Consider the following 12,519-nt stretch of genomic DNA (forward strand, 5'->3'; position numbering starts at 1 on the left):
AGACTGAGGGGATTCTGGGACCAATTTCATTGTTTACTTAGCTCTGAGATGATCAGTAAATTAAAACAAACAAACAAACTTGACAACTAACTCAGCGTCTGTAGCCTACACAAAATTTCTAGACTGAAATTTTGATTCATTACACTATGTCATATGTGCCTTTGAACTACAGAGCTGGGATCTGTGAGACTTTTTAAAAAGTTTTATGATTAAATAATATTTTACTGAATATTAATAAAGGTTTTATGATAAAATACAACTGTTCCTTATTCTACTGTTCCTAATTTTACCTCATTTTCTCCTCAGGAGCAAAAGTTTCAATTTTTTTAGATTTTTCTGAGTCTTTAAAAATATTTATATGCCTTCTATCCTTTGACTAATCAATTTTAGATATTTATCTATCTAATTTCTATTATAGTGGATGAGAATTTAGTTCTCCTATACAATCATTCTCTTCTTTTCACTCCCCAGGCCATCCAAATTGTAATTTTGAAAATTTTGGTTAGACCAATATTTAATGTTTTTATTATTCGGCTATGCAAATATTCATAGCTGAGCATTGTAGTGTATTATGATTATATTTCCTTTATGTTTTTCTTGAAGTTAATCCTTGCTCTTTATTTCTTTGGATTTTTGTACTCCTCACTCATTCTTGCAATGTTTTCCTCTTTATAGCATTTTCTGCAAAGTTAGTCACATCAAGTAATTTGTCAGGTCATATTTTTTTTCTTGGAGACACTCTGGGAGACCTTGTTCTCTTCCTTCAGTACTGGATGCTCTCTAGAATACCTGCATAGCTCTGATTCTGGATTCCTGCATTCTGCGTCTTATGTCCTTGTCTTCTTCTTCTCCTTCTTCTTCTTCTTCTTCTTCTTCTTCTTCTTCTTCTTCTTCTTCTTCTTCTTCTTCTTCTTCTTCTTCTTCTTCTTCTTCTTCTTCTTCTTCTTCTTCTTCTTCTTCTTCTTCTTCTTCTTCTTCTTCTTCTTCTTCTTTCTTCTTCTTCTTTCTTCTTCTTCTTCCTTCTTCTTCTTCCTCTTCTTCTTTTCCTGTCTCATATCTTTTGTTGTGTTAATGTAAAAGGCATAGTGACAACATCCTCAGTTGGTCTGTCTCTTCCACTGGCCAGTTGTTATCTGGGGTCTTCCTTTACCATCATCCTAGAAAACCATTTTTCTTCTTTTATGTTGGATTTCCTCTTTTTTGTATCCCATGTCTTCCTTCTTATTGTTTTATTCCCTTGTTTTGCTTTTCTCATCAATTTTATGAGGACGTGAATGTGAGAAGTAAATTTTCTGAGACCTAGCATGTCTGAAAATGTCTTTCATTGTATATAATCTAGGCTGGAAATGAATGTCCTTCAGAAATTTGAAGACATTATTCTATTTTTTTAAAGTCTTAGCTTTCTTTCAAGAAATCTGAACTCATTCTGGTTTTTAAATTATTTATAAACAAATTGTTTTTTCTCTGTGAATTCTTTTAGAGTTTTTTTGTTGTTGTTGTTCGTACTGCTCCTGATAATGCCTCTTGGTAGGTATTTTAGATTATTTTTGTTGCAATAATGTTGCATTACAAATAGCTCCTCATATCAAGGACTTTGTCTCACCCATGGGTCTGCAAGTCAACTATCTGTGGTACTGTGTATGTTTATGGGTAAAATTCAGGTACTGTGGTTTTCACTTGGGACCCAGGCTGAAGGAATATCAGCTTGCTGACACATAATCTCCTTAGGGCCCAAAGTAGGAGTAAAAGGAGTCAAGTCAAATGACACACGCATGTCTAAAGTCATTGCTCAGATATGGAATTTGTTAAATTCAGTTATATTTCATTGTCCAATGCAAGTCACATGACCAAACTCAAAGTCAATAGAGCAAGGAAGTTTCTCTGCCTACAGTGATGCAAGGCTGGGTAAGAAAGGGAAGAAGAATGGATACTACTACTATCACTCACCGTGGGGATATAGCTTCATCCAGTGAATGGGTAATGACAGGCCATTTCAGTGGAGAAACTCATGTCTTTCACTTTTGAGCAGTTTTTTTGAATAATTTTATTCATAATTTCCTCCCCTTGATATTATTTATTCTTGATTTCTAGAATCCCTATTTTCCCAGCACGTTACCTCTTGATCTTGCGTTCTCTTCCTTCCTATTGTTACAACTCTTCAATTCTTTTTCTACTTTTCTAATCACTTTTATCTTCCAGCTCTTCCATCAAAAGCCTTTTCCATTTCTTTAATCATGTACATATATGCACACATTTATTATTTTATGTCCATAAGTATGTATATACATATACATTATATACATATGTTATTCTTCAAGAGCTCTACTTTTGTTCTTGAATGCTTCTCTTACTTTTTTGGAAGATATAATATAGTTTTGTTTGTTGTTTTAATTTTTCTTTCTGCATAGTATCTGTTTCTTCTAAGTTGTGCTTTCTATGTGTTTTGGTCTCTTTCACGCTAGAGGATTCTTTCAAGAATCCTTGGTCATCTGCACATAATTGTAGTATATGTGCTGCCGAAGTGGGCACTATCTGCACATAATTTAAAACAGAGTATTCAGAAGCTAAGTGGAGATACTGGGTGCTTGGGCAAGGCTTGTCAACAGGATGGGCCTGAGTGGGCCATTTCTTGGAAACCTCCTGATGTCAGTATTTCTAGGTTTTTCTTCTTAGTCTGACTGGGGTTTTAAAGAAGACTTAGAATCTTCTGCCTGGAGAGGGAAGAGAGGCTGTTATAGGGCTACAGAGATGAGAGAGCTGGGACTCTGAGACTGCAGTCCTCTATAGGCTGATGTCCACTCATTACTCTTGTTGGAAGGGTGCCTCTGGCACCCCAAATCCTCTGGTACCCTCTTCAGAGAGTAAAATCCCCCAGTCTCCACGGGAGAAGAAGGACAGCAGTTTAGGGTGTGGGGAGGGGGAGTGCCTGGTGCTGTGAGTTATGAAGCCTTCTGAGGATTCTTGCAGTCAATGAAGTTAGTTTTTCTCTTTTTCCACTACAGTTCTAAGATTCACTTTGTTGGATTTGCTATGTCAGTTATTCCTCATCTATTTGCCTTCCAGCTACCAAAATGTGGAGTTGTCTCCTCTCCTATTCCCCCTATTTTGGGGATCTATGTCTTTTTAGAAAATACTTTCAATGTCATTTTAGAAGAGGAAAAGGAAGAAGCAAAAATTGATAGGCATGTGGTCAATCCACCTTTTTTACTTCCAAGTAATAATCTTTTTTTTTTTTTTTTTTTGCCTTTTATCCAGATTCCTACTACAAAGGCAATGATAACATTTGCTTGAAACAGCTTCAGCTATGGAAGTCCTGGAGGAGAAAAATGACATACTCTAAGGTAGCAATTTCTCAGAAGCCTGATCCTTGAGAGGCATAGTAAAAACGGCTATCAGTTATTGAATTACCATAGTAGGTCAAATGCTGCCGTGGCTGACCTATATATAATATATCTAGTCCTCTGCAAGCTCATTTTGTTTGTTGTTTGTTTGTTTTATTGCATGTAGAAGATCAGAGGTAAAGGGAATTTAAAGGAATGTATCCAGAATGCTCAGTCAGTAAGAAGTGAGTTGGATTGAAATCCAAACCTGATTCAGAGACTTTTCCTTGTATCCCATCTGACTTTCTACTTTTTAAAAAAATATTTTATTTATTTATTCATGAGAGACACAAAGAGAGAGAGGCAGAGACATAAACAGAAGGAGAGTCAGGCTCCATGCAGGAAGCTCGATATGGGACTTGATGCTGGGAGTCCAGGTTTATGTCCTGAGCCAAAGGCAGACATTCAACTGCTGAGCCACCCAGGAGTCCCTGACTTTCTACTTGTTAATTAATGCAACTTGTAGATAACTAAGTACAGAGTGCATTAGTAGCAGTGATGAGAGAGAGATGGAACAAATCAGCAAATTTTTTTAAAGAAACATTTATTTGAGAGAAAGAAAGAGAGAGAGAGAGCATGAGAGTAGGGGCAGAGGCAGAGGGAAAGGAGAGAAAGATAATCCATCCCAGGGCTCCATCCCATGACCCCGAGTTCACAATCTGAGCTGAAATCAAGAGTCAGACGCTTAACCTACTGAGCTGCCCAGGAGCCTCTCAAATCAGCAATTACTCGATGACCCATGTGGAGCAAACTCATGATTAGAATCAGGAAAAGAGGTGATGATCCCTTCTAGCAGCACCCTCTTTCTCTCTCTATTTCTGTTATATTGAACCAATCCTGAAACCAATACTGAATTACTGTTCTTTAGTGACAGATGAACTTTAAAGAAACAAAACAAAACAAAACATAAAACTAGTTGTTTTTAAGGATCCATGGAACTGGTTGGTTTTCCCTGAAGCTCTTCAAGATGAAACCAGCACTTGCTGATTACTTCAATAAGAATAAATGAACTTTATTTTTAATAGACCGTGGACTTCCTAACCACTATGTGGCCTGATTCAATATGAACAGAATTAAACCTCCACTTCCTTTGCTGAGTGTTAACAAAAGTCAACACTTGGATATCTCAAGGACATCTCAAACTCAACGCATCTGATATTGTCCTTGTAATCTTCTGTAAACCTGCTCTCCTCTGTCTTCCCGTCTTCATGGCAAAGGCAGTATCCCCCAGCTGCATAAACTGGGAGACTAGTAATGATCTTTGAAATACTCCCATTTGTTATTCTTTCATATCATATCCATAAACAAATGTTCCAAATTTGACCATTCACTAAATATCCTTCTCTACTGCCAACCTCCCAGTGTAAGCTCTCCTCCTTTCTCACCTACATTCAATTGTAACTAGTTTACCAGCATCTTATGGTTCCCTCTGGTTGACTTTTTTTTCTCCTGTAGCAAGAAAACTTTGATGTCTTTCTACCACTTTTAAGATAAAAAATCAGATTCCTTAAGAGTCAACCTGGCTCTGCTGACTGTCACCTGCTTCCCTTTCCGGATCTCATGCTTTCCACTTTCTTTGCTTTTGGTCTGGTCATCCTGAGCTTCTTTCAGGTATGGAAATGTGCTAGTTCCTTCTCACCACAGGGCCTTTGAACATGCTGTCCCCACATTTTAGGAGACTCTTATTCAACTACTTTGTCTAGTTAACCCTGCTTTTCGAAAACTTCAGACAACAGCTCAAAGGTTGTCTTCTCAGAGAGAACTTCCTTGACTTCTGAGTTTACTAGTAATAAGATCTCACAGAAAATTTATTTTTCTTTAGAGTATCTATCTATATGAGAAATCATCACATATCTCTTGTCAGCAGTTAATGAAAGCAGAATGTTTATTGACCATTATTTCTCTGTAGGTGAGGACAATGTCTGACACTTAGTAAGTGCTTAATAAATATGCACTGTGGAATCCATGAGAGGTAGGACTGAACATATTTTTTAATCACATTGACAATCCAGCATCGCTGGGTGCTCAATGAATATATGCTAAAATGGATGAGTGAGTGAAAGATTAAGTGAAAGAATAAAATATTTTATAAAGATATGGTGAGGGAACGTATGGAAGCATCAGTTCAGTGGAAGGAAGAGGAGAAGACAGTCATGATGTATTCCTGGGAACCAGGATAACCAAGCAAAAGAGAGCTTGAATTACGAGCCTGGTGCATAGGGTACACGAACAAAGAGAAAGGAGGCCTGGTCTATGGAGGAAATCCTAAACATTTCAGCCTGGTTAGGAAGTTAGATATGAGAAAGGAAGGTATTTATTAGCCTGCTCCAAAGAAGACCCAGAAGAAATGCGAAATAATCCCCCATGAGTAGATCTGACAACAGTGAGGATGAGTCAGAAAGAAAACAGACAACAGGAACTTCCTCTTTGTAGAAGGCATAGATCACATGCATTTGAGCTTCACCAGCTCCTGGGTGTTTTATCAACACAGAGCTTCAGCTCGGCTGAGAAAGGAGCCAAGAGTGGCGCTCAGATGATGGGGGCACTGTAACTGAGCTAAAGCGATTAGTCTCAATGGATAAAATATGAATGGGCTGCCTGAACAACAGGCCTCAGGCTTACAAAATCATGACAGAAAAACCGGGTGCCAAAATAGCATAGGGATTTAATACCCATTTCTGCCCGGACAGTCAAAACAAGAGCTGGAAAACATATTTCTCTTGCACCCCTGAGAATTGTTGGAACTCCAATTACCATTAGAATTGCCCTCCATAGAGCCTGAGAGGCCCAGTGTGGACCTCCTGTGCACACAGACCCAGGAAGCCTGGCCTTGTCCTGGCATCCATCCCTCTCCTTCTCCCCACTCCTGCCTCCTGGGTGGGGGGCCACCAACCACATGGCCAGAGGCACCAACATGTCACTACTGCAACAGTTTCCTTATATTTGGTCAGATCTATTTAGCATAATTCTTTCTATTTCCATGTGTTTCTGTCTTACTCATTATTTATGTATGCTAGCACTTCCTTAATTTCTACAAGAACCAGCTTTGGCCGCCAGCAGCTCATGTTCTTCCCGTTTCCTGTCATCGCTCACCTGTTACTCTTTCTAATCAATGTCTCCTGATTTAATCCTATTTTGCCTCCACCTGCTCCCCCGACCTCATATGTGCCACCAGCATCCTGGTCCCAAGGGCACCTCTGCTCCAGTTGGTCCCAAAGAACCTCAGTCTGTCTTTCTCACTCTGCTTTGCCTTCAGGCCATAAACACTGAGTACTCAGGCTTTCTCTGCAATTGTTTGCAGCCATGTGCAATGTCTGTCATTAAAGGCCAAATGTCTGGAATCTAGCATGACTGAGATTTTAGGTGGAGCCTTCTGAATGCAGAGGTTCCACAGATGCCTTAGGAGTCTATGCCAGTGACAGAGATAATCAAAGGATATTGTCAGTTCAAGTTGAGATCCGGAATATTTCTTTCATAGAGACTCATCCCTGGAACCACTAAAACACTTCGACTTTCAAAGCTTAAGGTGGATTCAAAGAAAATTGCCTACATTTATTGCCAAGTTTCAGGGTGTGTGTGTGTGTGTGTGTGTGTGTTCAGGCTGCTATAACAAACACCACAGACTGGGTGTAGCCTAAATAAATAACATATCTCTGTCACAAGTTTGAAGACTGGAAGTCCGAGGTCAGAATACCAGCCCGGTGGGGTTCTGGTGGAGACAGTTAGCCATCTTCTCGCTTTATCCTCACATGGGGGGTGGGGGAAAAGACTCTCTCTTACGCCTCTCCTTATAAAGGCACAAATCCCATTCGTGGGGCTCCACTCCATGACTCCATCATCATCTCCGAACACTATCACACTGGGGATGGGGCAGAGAGTAGACACATGAATCTGGGCAGAGGCACATTCAGTCCATAGAAGTGTGTGCATATGCCTGAGTGAGGTTTATTTTTCTAAGGATGGGGTTGTATTCCTTCTTTGCCAACTCAACCATCAAAGCATGTGATAAATACAAAGAGCCCTAGACACAGATCCATTTCTCCACCTCTTACAATCTCCTCAAACGCAAGAAAGCTAAATAACCTCCTCATGCTGAAGCTCGGAGGGCTTCTCCACAAAATGGCAGGACTGTATCTGCTCCTCCTGAAATAGGTGGAGCATCGTGTCCTGCATCCATGCACCTGGATGCTGAGGTGGTTGAGGTCTAGAAGTGAGCTACTTGTGGGGACCCAGCTGTGAGTGAGTGATGGGACTGAATGTTGACAAGTATTTTGATTGTGGCCTATATCATTAGGAGAAAAATTCTCTTCTTTTCCTACCCTATTGAAAACAATTAGATGACCTTCACATTTCACCCAGACTCTACGATCAAACAAACTCATAAATGGAGCCATCTATGTCTTGGTTTTACTGATTTCCTGATTTTAGAATAACCTTGAATAATTCTGGTTGAACATAGAAAACATCTACTTCAATGATTCCTTATGTCAGAACAAGCACAATTTCTGAGTCCGTTTTTAATTTTACATTTGCAAAGAATTTGAACAAACAAAAAAACAAAGCAAAACTTTGTGAAAACCATCATTTCACAAAGAAGAGTCAGGGTCACAGCACGTTAAATAAGTGAAATGATACAGAAAAGAAATGGTGGATTTAGGATCAAAACGTTTGATCCTCGGTACCAGACCAATGCTCCCTTCTTCTCCACTCTGCTTCCCAATGTTTAGCCATATATGTTTACAGTTATAGAAGATTGGATGAAAACATATAAACATTAGTAATCCTAGTTCCCTCAACTTAAAGGTACAACAATAAACCAATGGCTCAGTAACAACATCGCACAATTGCATTCATAAGACCTTCTGTGACCTACCTGAAATGTTAACATAGTTTCACCACAGGTTTCCATCACACTTCAGGCTGCCACCCGGAATCCCTTGTATAACTACCTCAGCCTTTCAAAGGGTCTCCCTGGACTTTAGCAGACACATCGGCCACAGTATGAGACTTCTCAACTTCAAAATCCCCCGTGCTTTCCATCTCCTTGGAACAAAGCCCGGCCTTTTGTACTTGCCCACAGGGTGCAGTGCAATGTGGCTTTAGCTTCCTCTCAGTCTTCTCGAACATTAGGCTCCCGTTTGCTGTCTTGTCTCTATTCAAACTTGATTGCTTTCAGTTCTCTTATCATGCCTACTGTCCATGGGCTGCTCCCTGGAATGTTCCTTGATATGTGGCTTCTTCCTGTCCATCCTTACAAGGGGCTACACTATTTGACACTTCTCTTCAACACTCTTCTAGAATCCTCTAGTGTCTTCTGACCATTTTATGTGGCTAGGCATCTACGCTCTACTCTCTGCTGTTGTTTGGTTGGCATTTGATTTTTACTTCCCTAAGTCCTAGAAAGTAGGATCGAGAGTGTTTTCATATTCTCAGGCCCCAGGAAGACACTTGACACACAGTTGGGATTCGAAGACTATTTCCTGGCTGACTCTCTGTCCTGCCCCTGGTCAGCCGTGTGACTGTGACTGTGACTGGCAGTTTTCATGGTGTCAGATTCTTGAGCCTGTCCCATGACAGATTTGCTGTCTCTGTTGTATTGACTTCACATCTGACCCCTGCCCACCTCTGCCTTCATTTTAGTTTAATTTACTAGGTTTTGACATTCATCCACACCTGCCATGATGCTTGGCCTTGCCCACTCCTGTCTTCACCTTTGCTTTTCTTGCATCAGGACCAACTGTCAGGGGGACCTTGCTTGTGTCTCCAGAAAACAAGGTCTTGGGTACAATTCTTCCTCCTGAGTTACTAGCCCTTCCCTTCTTTCCATGAATCTCTGCTCTGTACCCTGACAGTTAGATGAGACACTGGCAGCTACTTAAGATTCCCTTGGCCAAGAAAGGTTAGTTAACTCATGGCAAGTTCCAAGCTTGAGGCTGAGCTACCCAAGCTCTAAATGGGGAAATTTTGGTAGATGTTAAAACATTTTAACATCTGTCCTGGACATCCAAGCACCATCCATCAGACAAGACTGCTTCTGAATTAGGGGAGTGGAGTAAAAGGTGAGGGACATACAAAATATTGTGACATCTAGAAACAGCAATTATCACATGCTCTACACACAGCATTTCATTTTGATTGTCCTCAAAACAATCTCACAGGGTAGGGATTATTATTCTCATTTTCTAGCTTCTCATGCTTAGGAAGAAGATGGGGCTGTGCCAAGATTGCATTTCTAGTGAGAGCCAGAGCTGGCAAACTCATGCCCACCTCATTCAAACACATATCTCCTCATCTATAAGAAGTCAGTGGGAAAAGGACACCTAGTTCCTCAGGCCCATGGCCATCGACATGTCTGGGGTCCATTCCTGTTCCACGACCTGACAGTGGGCTGGACTCATCCGCTGGTGGTACAGTGAGTGAAAATTAAAACCATGGTGGAAATAAAGCAGTTCTAACAAAATCGAGTATCAGGGAGGCTATGAAGCAGTGGCATCTCCATCAGGTGGTGGGATGTGCACTGATATAATCATGCTAGAAGGCTTTCTAGAACTGTCTAGAAAGTTAAACGAGGCAACTCCTAGTCTAGGGATCTGCCTCAGAAATACTTGTTCATGAGCCAAAAAAACACGAACAGAGATCTTTACACAAGCACTGATAGAATATTGCATAAATGCGTTGTGAGATAGTCACAAAATAGATATACCGTGTACATCAGTCAATCTGACCAGAACTCTGCTATGTACATCAACATGAATGAAGCTCAAAAACAATATCTAGTGAAAAAGGTAAGTTGCAGAGTAACATAAACAGTATAATCAACTTACGAAAATGTAAATTTAAACAATATATCAGCTAGGCAGATAGATGATAGATAATAAATTTATGAAGGAAAGCAGGGGATTTAAAATACAATCCATTGGGAAGATGGTGTTTGTCACTGGGAAGTGGCAACTGGATGCTTCAAAATTATTGGTTGCATTTCTTTTCTCAGACTTCGTGTTGGCTATTTCTCAAGTGTTTGCATTTCCTGTTGTACCTAAGTAATATGTAATATATGTATTTTTGTGCATGTGATAGTGTATATTAAAAAGTACAAAAATGCAATGTTTTGAAATTTCAGAAGTGTGCATTATAGACAATATTATATAATTTATGTCACTGGGGAACAAATTGCTTGCCTTGTGTTTCCATAATTTATAACGTTGTGACCAACTCAGTAAGCTAATAAAGTCTAGAGAGTCTTTGGTTCTTTTAAAAATGGTGAGAAACCCAATTCCATCACATTAAATAACTGGGAAGGCTAGTCTCTCCCTCTGCTGGAAGTCAGAGAGCCACAGATTCAGAATACATTTTAGAGTTTTTCTAGGTCAAGATGACACACAATATTGGGAAAAGCAGTTCTGTTTCTCTTTGCTTTCAGTGCACCTCAAATGATTTGATTTTCTTTGAGTTGTGTATTAAATATGCTCACAGATGGAAGAACACAGATTCATTTCCTCGACAAGCATTTATTCACTGCCTACTATGTGCTTGGCACAGCAGTCAGGCAGTAGGGAACTGGGGAACGGGATGTGGGCCCGTCCTCGGGGAGATCACTGAGTGCACTGGGGAAGGCAGGCCACACCACAGAAACAGAGCCCCGAGAGCAAATGACCGGATGGAGAGAGATGTCTCTTCCAGCACAAAGGATGAACACCCGGTCCATAGGGAGGAAGAAGGCAGACTTCCTAGGGACGAGAAGTAGCAACCTGGATCCTGAGGAGGAGAGAAGAGGAGCAGTCCCCCAGGACAAGGTGGGTGAAAGAAGCCTTTCAAGAAAGGGGCTGATCACGAAAAGGAAATAGGGCAAGAGCACAGTATAACATGTCCAGGAAATGCCAACTTCTTTGATTTTGCTGGAGACCCTATTATTTTGCCAACGATGACAACAAAAGAGAGAACCCCAAAAGGATTTGCGACCTTAATTTTTGTCTGGGTCTCTTAAGAGCTTCACCTGGGAAGCCCTGGCTAGACATTGGGAAGCGATTCACATCCTGCTCTGACACCTACATGCTATGTGTCCTTGGGCAAGTCCCTTGAGAGTGGCTGACTATCCTTTCCTCGTGTTTCCCACCTCCCCCCAACCTGTCCCTCTTGGGCTTCTGGCCCCGGGGAAGATGGGCCGTGATGTTGCAGTGGGGTAACCAACACAAGCCCCTTGTCTGGTACCAGGTGCAGTGTGAGGACTCTCATAGCCTCTCATAGCCTGGGATGCTGGGGCCAGCCCCCGTCCAGTGACAGTAACCACAGCACAAGATGCCGTTGCCTGAATGTGAGCTAAATACTTCCTGCTGTGAAGCCCAAGTAACAAGAAGTAACAGGAAAGGCACTTACCTCCGCACAGAACATCCACAGTGGGCTGGTGTGGGGCCTGCGCCTCTCCTCCTGACATCACAGCCGTTCGGACATGGTGGTGAAGGCGATCTCTGCCAGTCGTCCCGGGCAGGTTTGCCTGCTGGACTTGACTTGTTCAAATCAATTAACTCCAGCTGAGGGTTCTCTGTGCCCTGTCACCTTCATGTTGAATAGTATTGAGGATCTTTGTCTGGAACAGTTGGTGTCCTGGCTCCCTTTTATCTCAAATCTGAGTTTTTGCAAGACTCCAACTATTACTATTTTGGTAAGAAAATGCACCCGAAATAACTCCATGGAGACTTAAATTAGTATGCCCACGCTTTGCAAGACACCGTATCAAGAGATTTGTAGACGTTATCTTTTAAAATCTTCATAAAGATCTTAGGAGCTAGTTATCATTAACCACATCACAAGATGAAATGATTGGGGCCTGGAGAGCCTGAGCACTGAGTACTTTGCTCAAAGCCATACGAGCTCCAGAGAGGGGAGCAGAGTTTCAGACTAGGTTAAGTAACTAGTACTCGGGGTGTTCTCCAGTGTTCACAGGGCCTCCAACCTGCAGGGAGCATTGGTGGTTAACAAGGTGACGGATGCCATCCCTCTGGGTATCAGGATCCATCCCTCTTCGCTTTGTAGCTTGTCTCTAGCAGAAAAACCCTAAGGTCATTCTGATAGACAAGCTTTGTCCCAACTGAGATGTCCCAGTGACAAAGAGCTCTTCCCAGGGTGAGGGACGCCCGCAAGG

Source organism: Canis lupus, chromosome 17 (assembly GCF_011100685.1).
Source record: "Canis lupus familiaris isolate Mischka breed German Shepherd chromosome 17, alternate assembly UU_Cfam_GSD_1.0, whole genome shotgun sequence".
NCBI classification, from domain to species: Eukaryota; Metazoa; Chordata; class Mammalia; order Carnivora; family Canidae; genus Canis; species Canis lupus.